At 42.3% G+C, this 18,117-nt stretch overlaps 1 protein-coding gene across 1 annotated transcript in view; it reads right to left on the minus strand.

Annotated features, from left to right (window-relative positions):
• The window catches only part of LOC126335271 (1,5-anhydro-D-fructose reductase-like), a gene marked incomplete at its 5' end in the record, with an annotated part of 138,659 nt that overhangs the window by 63,457 nt on the left and 57,085 nt on the right, over nucleotides 1-18,117 (minus strand). The gene's annotated exons all lie outside the window — the stretch shown is intronic.

Consider the following 18,117-nt stretch of genomic DNA (forward strand, 5'->3'; position numbering starts at 1 on the left):
TTTTAATATTTCTCCAGGTATCGTATCTGTACCTACTGCTTTGCCATTTTTCATTGCAGCTATGGCAGACTTTACTTCTTCCATTATGATGGTTGGTCCTTTCTCGTCATCACTTACACTGTTGTGTGATTCAAGTTCCAGAGTTCCTGGTTTGCGATTTGTGTCATATTCTTCTCATCTCTGGAGGATATCGTCATGATCTTTTGTACAGTACCTCTTCGTCTTTACCCAGAATTTCCATAGTGCACTTTCTGCTCTGTTTTGTTCCAATATCATAGTCCTTACTCTGTTGTATAGTAGGTCGTATATTTTTTTTTATTTTTTGGTGTTGCGATTTTTTTCCTTCAGTGTATAATAAAATGGCATTGAACATAAAAAAAGACAAATGTCTTTCATTTCAATTTGAAGTGTGAAAATAACACTGTTTAACTGAGGAACTTGGCACCTCTACAGACTGTGGAGCAAACACAGAATTTCTAGGAATGAGTGTTGATTCTCAGCTGAAGTGGTGTGAACGCACAAAGATACTTGGAAACAGAGCCCTGTTATCAGTGAAGAACAGATGAACAAAATACGAACACGATTTTCAAACGACGCTAAGGGCCATTAGAATAATGCACGAAAATAGATGTGGATCTCATTGCAAAGGTCTGTTCAAAATACTGTAGATTTTAGCAACACCATTGTGCGCATCAAACATAATACTGATATTACCGTACAAACTGTTCTGTGGATGACTGTGGAACAAAATCTAAATTTAACTTACATTTACCAATCAAGAATGAGGGCTTAGTAACAAGAGCTAATTTTTATTGTTCCAGTTTAGTTTATGACGCTCAGTTACTCTACAAAATAGTTAGACGACTGTGCATAAAAATCATAAAAATAAATTATGAATTTACGTTGTTGCCATGTTGCTTCTTGAATCATTTCAGATGCTTTCAGCCGCTTGAAACAGGGGTGAAGTAAAAAGAGGAAGAGTGAAGTCCAAAAATGGTTCAAATGGCTCTGAGCACTATGGGACTTAACTTCTGAGGTCATCATTCCCCTAGAACTTAGAACTCCTTAAACCTAACTAACCTACGGACATCACACACGTCCATTCCCGAGGCAGGATTCGAACCTGCGACCGTAGCGGTCGCGCGGTTCCAGGCTGTAGCCCCTAGAACCGCTCGACCACCTTGGCCGACGAGTGAAGTGTGCTCGGCGTATTAATTCACTGCTACCGTGTCAGAAGACGCCGGAACTTCTGTTCCAAAAGCGTAACCACCGTTAGCGCTGCCAAATGGGTCAATCAACGGTTCCTCGATGACGCCTGCGCCGGAGGCAATCATAGACTGTTAACTGTATGGATATCTCAGCTTGACTGTCTGCAGGTCGCTACTATAGAGATTGAGAATATAACTAAATAACAGGCTATTCGATTATTCAGTAATGTTCGCATCATTAACACTTGGTTTAAGAATCATGTAAAACGATCGTATACGTGGAAGAGACCAGAGACACCGATTCAGATTGATTATATGATGATAAGACAGAGATTTCGGAGCCAGATTTTAAGTTGTAAGACATTTCCAGGGGAAGATCTTGACAGAGAACTATTTATTGATGTAGGTTAAAACTGAAGAATCTGCAAAAAGGTAGGATAAACTGAAAGAACCAGATGTTGTAGAGAGTTTCAGAGGATGCAATAGGGAACGATTGAATAGAACAGGGTTGGTTGGTTGGTTGGTTGATTTGGGGGAGGGGACCCCATCGGATTAGGAAAGCATCGAGAAGGAAGTCGGCCGTGCCCTTTCACGGGTACCAACCCAGCATTTACCTGAAGCGATTTTGGGAAATCACGGAAAATCGAAATCATGATGGTCGGACGCGGGTTTTATCCGTGGTCCTCCCGAATGCGAGTCCAGAGTGTTAACCACTGCGCCACCTCGCTCAGTCAACAACTAGAGAAAGGAGTATAGTAGAAGAAGAATCGGTAGCTTTGAGAGATGAAATAGTGAAGGTAGCAGAGGATCAAGTAGGTAAAAAGACGGGGGTTAGTAGAAATCCTTGGGTAACAGAGGGATATTGAATTCAACTGATGAAAGGAGAAAATATAAAAACGCAGTAAATGAAGCAGGCGAAAGGGAATACAAGCGTCTAAAAAATCAGACTGACAGGAGTGCAAAATGGCTAGAGGACAAATGTAACGATTTGCAAACATGTACGACTAGTGGAAAGATAGATGCCGTCTACAGGAAAATTAAAGAAACCTTTGGAGAAGAGGGAGTCACCTGTAAGAATGTCAAGAATGTCAAGAGCGCAGATGGAAAATCAGTCGCAAGCAAAGAAGAGAAAGGTGAACGGAATGGACAGTGTCTTGAAAGGAGGACAGACACTGTATCCGGACACTTGCGTGAAAATAACTTTCAAGTTCGTGGCGCCCTCCATCAGTAATGCTGGAATTCAATATGGTACTGGCTCCTTGCACCAAGCGTGGCGTCGTTTGGCATTTCCGGCGTGATGTGTGGCTTACGAGTTAGTCGCTCGACCACGAAATACAAGTTTTATCACCTCCCGCCTAACTGTCATAGTACTTGCAGTGGATCCTGATGCAGTTTGGAATACCTGTATGATTTTCTTGAAAGATGTCTGCCTTTTACACATTATGGCGGTCTCTGTCAGTCAATAGACGAAGTCAGCCTGTAGGCTTTTGTGCTGTCCGTGGCCATTCACGTTTCCACTTCACTATCACGTCGGAAACAGTGGACCTAGGGATAATTAGGAGTGTGAAAATCTCGCGTGCAGACGTATGAGACAAGTGACACCCAATCACCTGACCACGTTCGAAGACCGTGAGTTCCGCGTAGCGCCTTCATGACAGCTTCCACTCTCGCAGGCATACGTTCAAACAGGTGCTGGAAGGTTTCTTGGAGAATGGCAGCCCATTCTTCACGGAGTGCTTCACTGAGGAGAGGTATCGATGTCGGTCGGTGAGGCTTGGCACGAAGTCCAACACATCACAAAGGTGTTCTACAGGAGCGCCCCATTCTGCCCTCTCACGATGTCTAATGACTATTGATGTCGCGGATATGAAGTACGTGGCAACACAATGCACCTGATATGTAAAACGTATCCTTTGGGGGTGTCCGGATACGTCTGATCACATAGGTTAAGACGAACATCACAAAAACAAAACAAGGATAATGGAATGTAGTCGAATTAAACCAGGAGATGCTGAGGAAATTATATTAGAAAACGAGACACTTAAAATAATAGATGAGTTTTGCTATTTGGGAAGCAAAATAAGTAATGTCGACAGAAGCAGAGAGGATATAGAATGTAGACCGGCACTGGCAAGAAAAGCGTTTCTGAAGAAGAGAAAATTGTTAATATCGAGTATAGATTTAAGTGTCAGGAAGTCTTTTTTGAAAGCTTTTGTAAGGAATGTAGCCATGTATGGAAGTGAAACATGGACGATAAACAGTTTAGATAAGAAGAGAACAAAAGCTTTTGAATTGCGGTGCTACAGAAGAAGGCTGAAAATTAGATTGGTAGATAACGTAATCAATGAAGATGTACTGAAAAGACACGAGGAGGAAAGGAATTGGAGGCACAACCTGTCTGAGACATCAGGGAATCACCCATTTAGCACTGTAAGGAGGCGTGGAGGGTAAAAATTGTCGAGGGAGACCAAGAGGTGAATACAGTAAGCAGATTCACAAGGATGTAGGTTGCAGTAGTTACTCGAAGACGACAAGGCTTTTACAGGATAGAGTAGCACGGAGAGCTGCATCACACCGGTCTTCGGATTGACGACCACAGCAACAATAACATAGGTAATGATCATGGCCAGATGTGACGCAACGTAACGGAGACGCGGTCTTGACGAACGTAACATGCTATGCGTATGTTACTTATCGATTCATCGTTTAGAGGTACCACCACAGTATGAGAAAGGGATAATAATATTACTGGTCGAATGTAAGCAAAAACATCTACACACTACAAATAACGGGAAAGCAAGTAGCAGAGTTTACTCTTCACAGCGCATGTCAAACACAGGCCTTGATTTGAGGAAGAAATTTCTGAGAACATACGTTTCGAGCAGAGCTTTGTATGGTGGTGAATCTGATGACCTCAGATGTTAAGTCCCATAGTGCTCAGAGCCATTTGATGTTGAAATTACGTGAACTAATCAGGAATGAGGAAGTTCTACGCAAAAGTAGCGAAGAAAGGAACATATGGAAAACACTAAAAAGAAGAAGGGGCGCCAGATAGGACATTCGTTAAGACATCAGAGAAACATTTTCTTGTTACTAGAGGAAGCTGTAGAGTGTGAGTGTACGGCGGTGGTCGTCGAACTACGGCGTGCAGGCTGCATACGGCCCAAATCAAGTATTTGTGGAGCTCGAGGTTTTCAGCTATATTTTATAATAATACGCGTCTAACAACTAACATCCGAATCCAGCAACTTCCTCTAACGTCGACAGCTTCGTGAGAGTGTAGTTTTCCTGCTCAGAAACAAACCAAAATACTTACACAGACAGTAATATTGATATTACACTACTGGCCATTAAAATTACTACACCACGAAGATGACGTACTACGGACGCGAAGAAGATGCTGTGATAAGCAAATGATTAGCTTTTCAGAGCATTCACACGGGGCTGGCGGCGGTGGCGACACCTACAGTGTGCTGACATGAGGCAAATTTCCAACCGATTTCTCATACACAAACCGCAGTTGACCAGCGTTGCCTGATGAAACATTGTTGTGATGCCTCGTGTAAGGAGGAGAAATGCATACCATCACGTTTCCGACTTTGATAAAGAGCGGATTGTGGCCTATCGCAATTGCGGTTAAACATATCGCGACACTGCTGCTCGCGTTGGTCGAGATCCAATGACTGTTAACAGAATACGGAATCGGTGAGTTCAGGAGGGTAATACGGAACGCTGTGTTGGATCCCAACGGCCTCGTATCACTAGCAGCGAGATGAGAGGCATCTTATCCGCATGGCTGTAACGGATCGTGCAGCCACGTCTCGTTCCCTGAGTCGACAGATGGGGACGTTTCCAAGACAACAACCATCTGCACGAACAGGTGGACGACGTTTGCAGCAGCATGGACTATCAGCTCGGAGACCATGGCTGCGGTTACCCTTTACGCTGCATCACAGACAGGAGCGCCTGCGATGGCGTACTCGACTACGAACCTGGGTGCACGAATGGCAATACGTCACTTTTTCGGATGAATCCAGCTTCTGTTTACAGCATCATGATGGTCGCATCCCTGTTTGGCGACATCGCGGTAAACGCACATTGGAAGCGTGTATTGGTCATTGCCATACTGGCGTATTACCCGGCGTGATGGCATGGGCTGCCATTGGTTACACGTCTCGCATTGACGGCACTTTGAACAGTGGACGCAGATGTGTTACGACCCGTGGCTCTACCCTTCATTCGATACCTGCGAAACCCTGCATTTCAGCATGATAATGCACGACCGCATGTTGCAGGTCCTGTACCGGCCTTTCTGGATACAGAAAATGTTCGACTGCTGCATTGGCCAGCACTTTCTCCAGATCAATTGAAAAAGTCTGGTCAATGGTGGCCGAGCAACCGGATCGCCACAATACGCTAGTCACTACTCTTGATGAACTGTGGTATCGTGTTGAAGCTGCATGGGCAGCTGTACCAGTGCACGCCATCCAAGCTCTGTTTGACTCAATACCCAGGCATATCAAGGCTGTTATTATGGCCAGAGGTGGTTGTTCTGGGTACTGATTTCTCAGGATCTATGCACCCAAATTGCTTGAAAATGTAATCACGTGTCAGTTACAGTACAATATAATTGTCCAATCATTGCCCGTTTATCATGTGCATTTCTTCTTGGTGTAGCAATTTTAATGGCCAGTAGTGTAACTGGTGATGGTGAATTCGGCCGTGAGCTGGGTAAGGTTGGTGGCTTACCTCTGAGGCAGAGGGGTAAGCAATGCGGCCACTGCTAGGTTAGGGGATGTGAGAGCAATCCGCTGCTATGGTATGAATTTTGACACAGATGTAACATGGCTTTATGAATGCGCATCAGAGAGACAGTCTTCTTCAAATGCTGTACAGACGAGGCCTATTGGGAAAGTAAATTCCGATCGGTCGCGAAATGAAAACCACTGTGAGAATCAAAAATGTTTTACTTTCAACAGTTAGTGAAATCTTCCAGCCAGTTCTCTACACAGTCACCGCTCGTACTTAGACGTTTGTGACAGCGTTGTTCAAGTTTTCCGATACCCTCATCATAGAAGACATCGAAGTCTCTACACTAGGCTACAGTTTGTGTCCGTGCCAAAAAGTTGATTTCATAGCCAACAGTTCATGTGAGCAGAGATGAAACTCAGCGGGAGCCAGTTCCGGACTGTACTGTGGGTGATCAAACTCTTCCCAACAAAAACGCTCAGGCATCTTCTTTTCCCCTTGCAGACTGCGGCCGAGAGTTGTCACGAAGAAGGGACCGTATCGCAGTTATGTTATGTGGGCTGCATGATATCAAGCAAAATCTCTCACCAGGTCCCCATGCTTGGCGAGAGACACTATTTTCTAGGCTCACTGAAAAGAGTGACATGACGCGGTCGACAAGCATACAAGAGACGCTGCCCAACACATATGTGTAGAGCGTAATCAGATTTTCACAGGCTTTCCATTTCGTGACCGATCGAAACTCACTTTCCGAATGGCCCTCTAATTTGTAGCAAGGAATATGAAATTACATGAAGGGGGGTAGGACGTCAGGCGAGCTGACTTGGTGCAGGAGAGGCACCACAGGACATTTTATTTTCTACTGTCTATACTTTTATAAATAAATTCATAAAATTTTGTCAGCGTGACCAGGAATAATTCGAGATTCACACCCATAGCAGTGGAAGTTCAAAAAACATAATAAAATAAATTTTTTTACATGTGAAATTTCATCATTTTTTCGCTTACTATTGGCTTCATTTGTTGCTATAGGTACATTTTTCTTCACAAGTAAGAGATATTCTTTGATGAATTTTGCACAACATACAAATCATAGTTACAGGTATGAAACTCTAGAATTTTCCAAATCTATTAAAAACTGTGGTAGAAATTGAGATAATTAACTACAAAATTTGATTTTTTTCTAAACATAAAGTTTAAAGAGTAACAGCTCTTTCATTTTTTCATAAATTAAATAGATTCTTAGAGTTTCAGAAACCTGTAAGTATGGTTTGTATGCTGTGCAAAATTCATCGAACAGTCTCTCTTATTTATGAAGAAAAGTGTACCTAAAGCAACAAATGCAGCCAATAGTAAGTGAGAAATTGATGAAATTTCACTTGCAAACAAAACTTAGTTTGTTATGTTTTTGAACTTCCGCTGCTACGAGTGTGAAGCCTGAACCCTTCCTGGTCATGCTGACAAAGTTTTATGAATTTGCTTTCAAAAGTATAGACAGTGGAAATTAAAATGTCCTGTGGTGCCTCTCCTGCTCCGAGTCGGCCCGTTTGACGTCCTACCCCCCTTAAGGCTGTTCAATGCAAAGTAATGCTAGGAGAAAAATGACATTCAAAACAGTTAGTAAAAGATTTGTCAGTGTGTCTCATATTGCATAATGTATTTAAATATAAGCACAATTACTGTTATTAGTGAATCATCCGCTTACAAAGACAACACTACAACAGGACAGGAAATTACAGTGTCGCAACTTGGGGTCACTGGGTGGTAGCAACCTGAAAAAGAGAACAGTCGATACAAAGTGTTCTGAATGGTGCCAACTTATAACGACCAGTACCTGGAGACTGGCAGCCAACTTATCACGCACGTATATGTCTGGTGGAGATTCACAATATACCATTTTATGTGGGTTTCCAAAAATGTTGAAATGTGTGTGAAATCTTATGGGACTTAACTGCTAAGGTCATCAGTCCCTAAGCTTACACACTACTTAACCTAAATTATCCTAAGGACAAACACACACACACACCGATGCCTGAGGGAGGACTCGAAACTCCGCCGGGACCAGCCGCACCGTATATGACTGCAGCGCAACAGACCGCTCGGCTAATCCCGCGCGGCTGTGGGTTTCCAGTTAATGATTCAAATGGTTCTGAGCACTATGGGACTTAACATCTGAGGACATCAGTCCCCTAGAGCTTAGAACTACTTAAACCTAACTAACCTAACGACATCACACACATCCATGCCCGAGGCAGTCGCACGGTTCCGGACTGAAGCACCTAGCTCGCTCGGCCACCGCGGCCGGAAGTTTCCTGTTAATAACAAGGTCAGTCTGTTGGGTCTTCAGCAAGTTGCGAGCACTGCTGTAGCGAAAGAATGAGATTAGAATGCATCCAACAATTAAATGAGATCGGTAGGTACAAGTGCTACTCCTAGACGAAGGGGATAGCACAACAGAGAAACTCGTTTGTGAAGACGTTCCATCCATACCCCAGGTGGCTTAAGATTAACCCATGGAACTCGCACTAGAGACCCTTCTATTCTCTCACACATAATAGGATCACGTGAATCTAAAGCAACCGTTCTCATCCTAGGTGTCAGGGTGACGAAGGGGGTGGGGGTTGAGGAAAAAATAAATTTTTCAGATGGGATGGAACGAAAATTGTTCAATTATGGTTTAGTCACGACTCTGATCTCATAACCCATTTGACATCCGCTACTGGATAGAGCGTTTAGACTTTTCCCTGCACTTTGTTCTTCACATATAGGTACGCATATCGCTGCTACTGCTGGATGCTTTCAACTGTGGCCGGCCACTGTGGTCGAGCGGTTCTAGGCGCTTCAGTCCGGAACCACGCGGCTGCTCCGGTCGCAGGTTCGGATGCTGCCTCGGGCATGGATGTTTGTGATGTCCTTAGGTTTAAGTAGTTCTAAGTTCTAGGGGACTTATGACCTCTGATGTTAAGTCCCATAGTGCTCAGAGCCATTTCAACAAACACTGTGATGTAGCCACCTTCCATTAGGTCGTCCATCGTCTCGGCCTTTGTAACGTCACGTAGCGCTCTATATGAAAATCACTGACTGTGCTGCGTGCTGTCTGTGGCTGGTTGGCATTGTTGGAATATTCGCTATTGTACTCGTAGTGTTGGGTAGTTTTTCTGATGGACACACGTCCAGATCGTCCTTTTCTCAAAATTCTGCCATCTCTCTCCCCACATTATATATATATAATGACTTTTGAACACTATTGAGGTAAATATATTGTTTGTTCTAAAAAAAACTAAAACTGAGGGACTGAGGGAGATCGTTTTGTTTGCAAATCAAATACGATAAATACTGCAGTAAGACAAACCCTGTCCTTTCCTTTTGTGTTATCCCTCTATGTGTTTGTGTACCCTTGTGTATATGTGATCTTCTTGTCTTTCTATCTTTATCTGATAAGAGTTATGTTGTAGAATTTTTCCAATAATATGTTATTTACTTTGTAAAGATGTTTAGATATTATTTATTCTGTTCTGTTTTAATGCTCATGTCTGAAGCTGATGTTTCAAAAGTTATTCTGATCTTTTATGTTTTTACTTATGTCATAATTCCTGTAACACTGATATATATGTGTATTTCTATTCTTTTGTAAAGCCTGTATTACTACAAATATTATCTGTACTATTATGTTTTAATGATTCATTTTGTACCTTTGTAATTGTATTCTTATGTTGTAAATTTATAATTGTGTAGGCACCAGTTGTTCAAATTAAGTTTCATTTCACTGCACACGTTTTTGTTGGTCATAGTATATGCACAATATGTGAGACGTTAAAAAAAAGGGGGGGGGGCTGTTAGTGTTTACACGTGTGTTAATAATTGAGCAAGGGACTGGTTAACAGCGTGGCTGGTTCTAACGACAATTCCAAAACGTTTATGAGTGCACAAGTGGGGGTTTATGGATTTGCTATATTGTCCGCAGCACTCTTTGATGGTGATTGTGCACCTGCACAATCGCAACAGATGGATGCTGGCCGTTTCTACAAGGACTGCAGTGGGTCTTACCTATCTGCATGTCAAGAGTTAGCACTGTCTTTCTGTTGGAAGGACAACACTGCTTCTTCAAGACTGCATGGAAATCCACTACTGCCGTGTGCATTTTATTTTACTGCTCAGACTTTGAGAAAAAAAACTGCAATTACTACTGTGATGAATGATCAGGACTGTCTTTATGGAATGTGAGAAAATTTTTGCTTTTGATCAACATTGTATCGATAAGTGCGTGCATTTGATATATTTGTTAGCGTTAATATAAAAAATTTAAGAAATATGTATTGGCCAATGCCAAAACAATTTGTAAAATTTTTTGTGGGGAGCATGGGGGCTATGTAAGTAGGCTGTTTACGTTTTTATGTTGGTTACACCACGTAGCGCTCTGTATGAAAATCACTGACTGTGCTGTGTGCAGTCTGTGGCTGGTTGGCATTGATGGGATATTCGCTATTGTAGTGTTGGGCAGTTTGATGTGAACAGTGCGTAGCGTTTCGCAGTTGGAGATGAGCCGCCGGCAGTGGGGAGAGAGGTGGCAGAATTTTGAGAGCGGACGATCTGATCTGGACGTGTGTCCGTCAGAAAAAGGAAATTTTTAAGACTAGATGTCATGAACTGATATATATATATTATGACTTTTGAACACTATTAAGGTAAAAACATTGTCTGTCCTCTACCAAAATCTTACATTTGCTAATTATGCTTATCAGTAGTTAGTGACTTCAGTAGTTAGAATCTTTTATTTAGCTGGCAGCATTGGCGCTCGCTGTATTGCAGTAGTTTGAGTAAAGAAGATTTTTGTGAGGTAAGTGATTGACGTAAGGTATAGGTTATTGTTAGTCAGGGCCATTCTTTTGTAGGGATTATTGAAAGTCAGATGGCGTGGCGCTAAAAATATTGTGTGTCAGTTTAGTGTTGATCAGAATAAGTAAAGAGAGTAATGTCTGAGTACGATCAGTTTTGCTCAGCTGTTTGAAAATCAAATAACGTAAGAGATTTACCAGCACTGCCATTCTTAATTTTTCTAAGGGGATGTTCCATAACGTCTCACAGCCAAATGTACATTCTCAGAAATTTATTCCTCAGATTAAGACCTATGTTTGATACTAGCAGACCTTTCTTGGCCATGAATGCGTTTTTCACCAGTCCTAGTCTGCTTTTTACGTCCTCCTTGCTCCGTCTGCCATACGTGATTCTCGTGCTTAGATAACAGAATCCCTTAACGTTGTGTGCTCCGTGATCACCGACTGTAATGCTACGTTCCTCGCTGTTTTCATTTCCGCTACTTCTCGTTACTATGTTCTTTCTTCGATTTACTCTCAATCAGTATTCTGTACTCATTAGCCTGTTATTTCCATTCAAAACATCCTGTAATTGTTCACTTTCACTGAGGACAGAAATGTCATCAACGAATCGTATTATTGATATTGTTTTACCTTGAATTTTAATCCCACACTTGAAACTTGCTTTTATTCACCACATTGCTTCTTCGATGTATAGTACGGGCAAATGACGACATCCCTGTCTTACACCCTTTTTAATCTGAACACTTCGTTCTTGATCTTCCAGTCTTATTGTTCCCTCTTGGTTTCTTGTACATATTGTGTATTACCCGCCTTTCCCTACAGCTTACCCCTGTTTCTCTCAGATTTTCAAACATCTTATATATTGTCGAAAGCTTTCTCTAGGTCGAAAAATCCTATGAAAGTGTTTCGATTTTTCTTTGATCTTGCTTCCATTGCCAACGGCAACGTCAGAATCGACACCTTTACTGATCGTCATCTAACACATCCTTAACTTTCTTTTCCATTCTTCTGTATATTATCGATATCAACTTGAACACGTGAGCTGTTAGGCTGTTAGCTGTGCGACAGTTGTCGCACTTATTTGCCCTTGTTAACTTCTACACACCAACACGAACAGTCGTCTGACTGGCCCTACTGATTTTAGAAATTCCGATGGAATGTTATCTTTGCCTTGTTTGACCTCAAGTCTTCCAAAGCTCTTTTAAATTCTGATTCTAATACTGTATCCCCTTTCTCTTCCCTGTCAACTCCTGTTTCTTCTTCTATCGGGTCGTCAGACAAGACTTCCCCCTCGTAGAGGCCTCCAATGTACTCTTTTCACCTATCCGCTCTCTCCTCTGCACTAAACAGTAGAATCCCGATTGAACTATTAATGTTACCGCTCTTGCTTTTAATTTCACCGAAGGGTATTTTAATTTTTCTATATGCCGAATCCGCCCTTCTGACAATCATTTCTTTTTCGATTTCTTCACATTTCTCATGCATCCATTTCACCTCAGCTTCCCTGCACTTCCTATTTATTTCGTTCCTAATTGACATTTATTTCTGTATTCCTGAATTTCCCTGAACATTTTTGTACTTCCTCCTCTCATCGATAAATTGAAGTATTTCTTCTGTTAATCAAGGTTTCTTCGCAGATACCTTCTTTGTACCTACGTTTTTCTTTCCCACTTCTGTAACTGCCCTTTTTAGATATGTCCATTCATCTTCAACTGAACCGCCTGCTGAGCTACTCTTTGTTGCATGGTCTATAGCTTAGAGAACTTCATGCGTACCTCTTGATTTCTTAGTACTTCACTATCCCACTTCTCTACACACTGATTCTTCCTGACTAGTCTCTTAAGCTTCAGCCTGCTCTTCACCATTGCGAAATCATGATCTGCTTCTGTATCTCCTCACTAAAGAAAATGAGAGTTCCAGCGCACAGGAAAACAATAATTCAGTATTTATACAAAAATAATAAAATCAGGACTCGTGCTGTAAGGAATGGGGTATAATTTGCCGATATTAATCAAGGAATTAGACAAGGCTGCCCATTGTCCCTCACCCTTTGCAACGTTTAGATTGAAGATATCTTTTTTAGTACCTTTGTATTCTCAGCCAACATTCATCCCTAAAAATTATGTATTTCTTACCCAATCCGCGTGAAACTATCATCTACTTTCGTTATTATAAGAACAGTAGTGTTGAATTACTTTTTTCAATCAAAAATTCAGTTACGTGCGAAATCTTGTTGGAGATACTGCGTTCTATCTGGTCTCATTCCGGAATGTCTCAGAGCGGCTAAGGAGAGTTGGTCTGTAGGCCGCGTTTGGGATCAGTGGAACGGAGGTGCGCACACAGCGCAGTTCGAGGCACGAGCGTCTTCGCAAAACCGAAGTTGGTTGTTTGGTTTGGGGGGAAGGGACCAAACAGTGAGGTCACCGGTCCCATCGGATTAGGGAAGGATGGGCCCTTTCAAAAGAATCATACTGGCATGTTCCTGATGCTATTTGGGTAAATCGCGGAAAACCTAAAATCAGGATGGCGGGACGCTGGTCTGAATCGTCGTCCTTCCGAACGCGAGTCCAGTGTGCTAACCACTGCACAACCTCGCTCGGTCCTTCGCGAAAGCGAAGTACAGTAGTCTCGATTATCCGACCTAAACAGGCCGCGGCAAGGGCGGATACGCGGGAAGGTCGGATAACACGGAAAATAATAAAAAAAACACAAAAATTAAACTAAAGTAGGCCAAATGACTTAAACACTTAATGCAATACAAATCAAATTAGACTGAATAGATATTTACTGTGTGAAGAAGTTAGTTGTTATCTTTTATTTGCCTGCTGTTTGCGGTTTTTTTTTTTTTTTTTTTTTTTTTTTTTTTTTTTTTTTTTTTGCCGCTAAATCACGTACTCTCTAAAGAAGTAAAAACTCAGTAGACGATGTTTCCTCCAGTTGCTCTAGATATTTTAAAGCAGTTTCTAAGGCCTTGTGTCCTTCCTTGTGAGAAATCTTGGGCGCACTTTCCTCCACTACATCCGCTTCTTCGTCTTCTTATTTTTCGTTTACCATGTTGACTATTTCTTCATCTGTCATTTCAAATTCTTCATCTTGGACAATCCATTCATTTATGTCATCTTCAGTGGCGTCAGCACATCCCGGAGCTGTTCGTAATTCGTAACAATGAAAGCAGGGTAGTATTTTACGGTTCGGTGTGCTGCTGTAGATTTTCATCATCTGGAGAATTTTCTTGATTTTCCTGTAGCAAAATCTTCCAGGATTTTGCAATTGTATTTGCTCCAACACTCTCCCAAGATTGGGCCACGTCATAAGCTACGTCTTTCAAATGAATACGGCGCAACTGCTCTAGCATGTCTTCTCCCTTGTCCAAGTTTCTGCGATAGTTTCTCTTCAGTGTCTCTAAGGTCAGTTGGTCCATAGACTGACATAGGGATGTGACATTTGGAGGCAAAAACATGGCCTTTATGTCTTGATCTTGAAGTTCATCTTCATTAGGATGACAAGTAGCATTGTCTAGAAGCAACAGTGCTTGCGGGGCAAGTTGTTGGCTTTCAATAACTTTTCAGTTTGTGGCACGAACTCGTTAAAAAACCATTCTTTAAAAATGTCTGAACTCATCCGAGCATTTTTTTGGTTGTAATATTTCACCGGTAAAGCATTTTTAGATACATTTTTAAATGCTCTCGGTTTTTTTTGGCTTACCTATCATAGGCAGTTTCATTTTCAAATTTGCTGTGGCGTTACTGCATGCAAGAATTGTCTCTTAGCTACGTTTGTAGCCTGGCGCTGCCTTTTCGGCTTCTGACGCTAATGTTTTTTTCCGGTAACATTTTGTAATTGAGACCAGTCTCGCTGCAGTTAAAAATTTGATCGCCTTTTAAGTTTTCCTTGTCCATCACCTTGTGAAGTTTATTCCTAAACAATTGAACAGCTTCAAAATTTCCTGAAAGCTTTTCACCACAGAGCTTCAGTTGCCGAATTCCGTATCTTTTATTATATCTACCGAGCCAGCCTACACTAACTGTGAAATCAGGTTCACCTTCATTTAGTTCGTTACGAAACTTTAAGGCTTTCTCCTGCAAAATAGGGCTTAACATGAGTACACCTTTATCTCTATGTTGAGTAAATCATAGGAACACTTCACTTACTTTTTCATAATGACATTTTTCATGGTTTTCCGATCTTCCAAAACAGCCGGGGTTGCTCGCTGAGAACACCACTTCTCAATTTCATTACGGTTCCCTTTCCAGTCTCCAACTGCTGTTTTCCCGACGTTATAATCTTGCGCCACTTTTGATAACGTTTCACCACTGGCTATTCTTTTTAAAGCTTTAAGTTGGGTGATGCTGCATGAATTAGATTAGGAAATGAGACACTTAAAGTAGTAAATGAGTTTTGCTATTTGGGGAGCAAAATAACTGATGATGGTCGAAGTAGAGAGGATATAAAATGTAGACTGGCAATGGCAAGGAAAGTGTTTCTGAAGAAGAGAAATTTGTTAACATCGAGTATAGATTTAGGTGTCAGGAAGTCGTTTCTGAAAGTATTTGTATGGAGTGTAGCCATGTATGGAAGTGAAACATGGACGATAAATAGTTTAGACAAGAAGAGAATAGAAGCTTTCGAAATGTGGTGCTACAGAAGAATGCTGAAGATTAGATGGGTAGATCACATAACTAATGAGGAGGTATTGAATAGGATTGGGGAGAAGAGAAGTTTGTGGCAAAACTTGACCAGAAGAAGGGATCGGTTGGTAGGACATGTTCTGGGGCATCAAGGGATCACCCGTTTAGTATTGGAGGGCAGTGTGGAGGGTAAAAATCGTAGAGGTAGACCAAGAGATGAATACACTAAGCAGATTCAGAAGGATGTAGGTTGCAGTAGGTACTGGGAGATGAAGGAGCTTGCACAGGAAAGAGTCCATGGAGAGCTGCATCAAACCAGTCTCAGGACTGAAGACAACAATAACAACAACAAGTTTTTCTTCCATTGAAACGACCACCTTTTTCCGTTTTGAAGCCATCACCACAAATTTTTACAATAAACGAAGTGCAACACGTCCACTCCACTACAGATTTAAGTTAGCACTGAGGAGTGAGGAGCAGCAGACGGCGACAATGAACAGAGTATCAACAAACAACACGTTAGTCACTGACCTGTCGTCGGCTGGCGCAGAGCAGGCGCGGTGAAAGGGTCGGATAACACAGAAGAAGACCGGATAATCGAGACACTACTGTAGTTGTGTTTTCCGAAATGCCTGAGCTGTTACCAACTGCACAACAGTCTGATTAAAATTACTTGACAGTTGACACTTCCCGCTCTAGAGCTGGTTTCCCCCAATCACAGCGCTCAACGTCACGCCCGAACCGTACGCCGTTGCCAAACTGTCACGACAACTGGTCAGTTCACTTCCAGTTCCTTGTCCAGCATGTTCTTGACGTGTTTGGATCCCGGAGCCTGGGACCGGCACTTTTATTTCATATTTCATCACACGCGATAACACACACCAATAACGATGCAAATTAAATACATACGTTTCATACACAGCACTGACTGAACTCTACTGGATACTTCAGCACAAGACGCGATTCAGCGTCACGTCATAACCACAGAGATCGACTTACATTAGATAAGCTTTGCACGATATTGCGTGAAACCGAGTTTTTGAAGGTGACCATAGTCAAAAATATAACAACTTCAGCCTGCATTGTACTTTACTGCAATTGTTGGTATATTAACCTGCTAAGCTGAATGTCGCCTGCTTTTTTTTTATTTCTAAATCTAATCAATTTTTTAAAATTTCTATTGTCACGTCATTTTCATCAGCTTGTTGACTTTTTATTTGCTATCTACTTCTCATTCTTTTTTCGTCTGTAAGCTGCCTGTGTTGTTTATAGTATGCAGCCAAGTGCCAACCAGGACGGCTCATCGGTTGGTGAAGCGGCAGCTCGTGCAGCCAGTGAAAAGATAGTTTCAGGTAACCAAAGGCAAGAAATTACACTTTGCTTTTAGCGCAAAAACTGAGTATTTTCTGTCTGGAGTTTGCACGTAAAGGTTAGCTTTTATAGTTGTGATCAAAGCGATGGTAATTTAAGTTCTGCTGAAGATTGTTGGTCACCGCTTTCTCGGATAAATGACACATCACGAGGTTGTGGTTAACTTAGAACATAAGATTAAGTTCAGGGCTACAAAACGCGTCTGCTGTCACAGTTCAGCCATTGGTCAATTAAAATCAGGTGACGACGGAGCACGTCGCATTTTTGACATACCTTACGGCGGCTACGCCAAACATTCCTCCGCAGTACATATAAACATAAGTTTTGAAGTGACTTGCCTTGTTTGTTATGTTACCTATAACCGAGTGGTAGCAAGGACGTAGCGGCAAGTGAGAGATGTCAACTAGCAAATAATTTTAAACAGACTATATAGATGCTCGTACGTAGGCAACAAACCGGCTTCCACCTAGCTCCCAAAACCTGTTCAACGGGTCCTTCACAGCCGAAACACTCGCGACCAGTGATTCTCCAGGCTAATGTGCAGGCCTTGGAAACAGTAGAACGCGTCGTCCTTCGAAGGAAGCTCGCACATTCTTTGCGACACGTGGCTGGGCGTTGTCCTCCTGAAATATGGCACGTGGAGCTGGCGTTCTCGGGCTCCTAAACCTTCTAATGTGTCAATGGCCGTGCCGAGGTAGATACACCGGTTCCCGTCACATCAGCGAAGCTGAACACCGTTGAACGTGGCCACTAATTACAAGAGAAAGTCCCTACCAAACCCCGCTCAGACTTAGTGGTAAGAGGACCAGTGGACTGTCCGTCAAAAGCTGAACACATATGAAGCATGAAAACGGGAAGAAGGTGTACTGAACTGTGAAAAAAGAAAGCGAAATGGAAACAGTGAACGGTCAAAGCACACGAAATGCTATTAGAGAAGTGTGGAATAGCCAGGCGTCGTGGTTAAGTGGTCTCAGTGTTGAACTGCAAAGCAGGATATCTGTGTTTGAAGCTCCGTGGTGCCAACAATGTTTTATTTCCCCTTGTTCGCTGCGCCGTGGTGTAACGTCAGCTCTCAACAGCGAAGTGTAAGGAAGGGAGCTACAATGGAAGTTTCTTCTGCACAACTTCTCAAATGGTTCAAATGGCTCTGAACACTATGCGACTTAACTTCTGAGATCATCAGTCGCCTAGAACTTAGAACTAATTAAACCTAACTAACCTAAGGACATCACAGACATCCATGCCCGAGGCAGGATTCGAACCTGCAACCGTAGCGATCGCTCGGCTCCAGACTGTAGCGCCTAGAACCACATGGCCACCCCG

Source organism: Schistocerca gregaria, chromosome 1, assembly GCF_023897955.1.
Source record: "Schistocerca gregaria isolate iqSchGreg1 chromosome 1, iqSchGreg1.2, whole genome shotgun sequence".
NCBI classification, from domain to species: Eukaryota; Metazoa; Arthropoda; class Insecta; order Orthoptera; family Acrididae; genus Schistocerca; species Schistocerca gregaria.